The sequence below is a fragment of the Apodemus sylvaticus genome, chromosome 2, assembly GCF_947179515.1.
Source record: "Apodemus sylvaticus chromosome 2, mApoSyl1.1, whole genome shotgun sequence".
Lineage (NCBI taxonomy): Eukaryota > Metazoa > Chordata > Mammalia > Rodentia > Muridae > Apodemus > Apodemus sylvaticus.
This window is the reverse complement of record NC_067473.1, coordinates 184910440-184913383: the sequence shown is the minus strand read 5'-3', so window position 1 is coordinate 184913383 and position 2944 is coordinate 184910440.

Below are 2944 nucleotides of genomic sequence, written 5' to 3'. Positions count from 1 at the left end.
GCATAAAAGCAAACAGGCCACAGTTACTGAAAATACAGAGAAAGAGATGTAGTAATTGCTCAGGAACACTGGCCGTGGCCTGCCGGTGTTGTTACAGTGACTTGAGGTGGCATTTACAATGTCTTAGGACTATATCGGCCTTTCACTCCCCCTCCCCTCCTTCTTTCTTCCTCCCTCTTTTCTTTTTGTGAAATAGGGCCTTTTGTCTCCTGGTTGGCCTTGAACTCGCTATGTAGCCCATGATGTCCTCTTCCCACGTGCTTGGATTATAGGTGTGTGCCACCACATCCAGTCTATACGGTGCTAAAGATGCAACCCAGAGCTTCATGCACACTAAGCAAGCACTCTACCAATGGAGCTACAAGAGACAGGATCTCTCTCTACAACCCAGGCTGGCCTTGAACGCACGACAATCCTCCTGCCTCAGACTACAGTATTCTAGAACATTTAACAAACATTATAGATTCATAGACTTTAAAAAAAAAAAAGAAAAAGAAAAATTCCTCTAAAGATCATATAGAGACGTCCGATAATGGCTGACACTAAATAAAATGTACCTGACATAGTCATTTGAGATCTTATTTCAGAGATTATTATATTAAAATGGAAGTCTTTAAACAACTAGACAGTTGAGGGGGGGGGAGCTAAGGAGTTTATCAAGGCAAAGCTTGGGCCAAGTTTGGCTTGTGACAAGAAAAGGACAGAACCACATTCTCAAAACATCGAACTCAACGTGTGGTAGCTATGGCGGCTACAACGGGACACAGTGGTCTGACCACAAAGTCAAGCCGCCCCAGAACACAGGTCATTCCTAAGAGGGAACCAGCAGTCCTTGGTAAACCAAGTCTCTGAAGATGACTATCTCCCTAATCCCAGGATAGACAAGAGCAAGACAAAGCAGCTCTTCAGAACTGCGGAGCCGCCTCCTACCGGTTGCAGACCTGCTGGCCCTGTGGCAGGGTTTCCCCGGAAAGGCCTGGAGCAGCTCTCAGAGTTAAATGGAGCCCCTCCCTCCACCAATACAGTTCCCTCAGGTTCTGAGTAAACAGAAGACAATAAGTGGCCATTGGGATAACAACGTTAAGGGGAAGGGTCAGCCCCAGGGGCCACCCAAGGAGGATTGCTCTGCCTTGCCAGTTAACAACTTCAGAGGCAGAAGGCAAACTCACCACTGCTCAGAAATTATTTGCATGCCTTTTCAAAATATGTGAATTATTGTAGCAATATAAAGGAATCGAAAAAGAAAAAAATCTAAGACAGCATAAGTGTGTGTGTGTGTGTGTGTGTGTGTGTGTGTGCGTGTGCGCGCGCACGCGCGCGCGCCTGCTGTTTTGCTTTGGACGAGGTTGTTTTTGGTTTTGGTTTGTTGTGCTTTGTTTTGAGACAATAACTTGTGTATATTGAAACTTGACCATGGCCATGAGCTTGAAATCCTCCTGCCTCAACTTCCTGAGTCCTGCGTCTGCAGACGTGTGCTTGCAGGCCTGTGTGACCAAACCCAGCACAATAAATACTTTAAAAAGCAATAAAATAACCCTTTTATACACTTAATACCACTGTTACCATAGTAACAATGATGCCCAGAATCTAAAATTGCTGTCAGCCCCTAGAGAAATCACAAACAAGTCATTTCTAAGTCTTTCTCTGAATAGCTTGCCCTCACGGCATTTTAAATTGTGGATTTGATATCGCCCCCCTCCATCGGCCTTCTTGCTTCCTGTCACACGTCCCAGAGGTAACTGTGGTGATCAGTAACAGACGCAATAAGGGCTGGACAGATGGCCCAGGGCGCCAAAGCACCTGCCGCTCCAGCCTGAGACTCAAGTTCCATCCCTGGAAGGAGAGAATTGACTCTCAAAAGTTATCCTCTGACCTCCACAAGTCTGCCTCAGTATACACACTCACGTGCACACACACATGCACATGCACACATGCATGCACAAATAAATACATTTTAAAAATCTTTAAAGAAATGATATGCCAGATGTTAGTATTCTGTCTAAGCTCCACCCCACACTTACCTGGCAACAGCCAGGTATGCCCCGCCCCATAGACCTGGCCCACTATGAAAGGGGCTACTTGCCCCTCCTCTCGCCTCTCATCGCACTCTCACCTCCCTGCTCTCTTCCCCTCCCCCTCTCTCCATGTGGCCATGGCCCTGCCCCCACTCTTCCACTTATCTACTCTCTACTGTCACTGTCTCTCTGTCTCTGTCTCTGTCTCTCTTTCTCTCTGCCTCTCTAACTCCCATCCTCTGCCCTGAATAAACTCTATTCTATACCAAGTCTGTGTGCATGTGGTCCCTCAGGGGGAAGGGGGTGCCTGGGCACACTGCCGTGCCACACTCCCTTAACCCCCATTCTCTCTTTTTAAGTCCCCTTCATTGGTGCATTGGCCCTTCACCAGAAGTGCCGTGACACCAGGTGAGCTGGGTCTTGTATCTCTTCAGTGAGTCTGTGTCGTCGCCTAGGAGACCCATCAAAGCAGTGGTAGCTGGTTAGAGTGCAGTCCTGTGTGTCTTCATGGTAATGCAAGGGCTGTTGGCCTCTGGCTGCCTTGTAAACTCAGGCAGGAAGTTTAATTCTCCAATCAGGGAGCTGGTACACATTCCGAGAGTGAGAGCTGACCTGGGCTCTCATGCCTAACATTTCATCAGCGCATCCCCTGGGCCCTAACGATCTTCTGTCCCGTTAGACATCGATCTACAGAGTATTCAGTCAGTGTCAGCTGCATTTACTGCATTTAAACGCCTGTACCGCCTGATGTGGTGGTGAATGCCTGTAAACACAGTGTTCAGGAGGCTGGGACAGGAGAATCTGAAGTTCGGGGTGAAGCTGGCCTACATCATGAGTTCCAGGACAGCTCAAGAAATGTAGTGAGAACCTTTTGAATAAGAAGAAAGGGTAGGTGGGTGGGTGGACGGGTGGGGTCTGTGTCTATTATG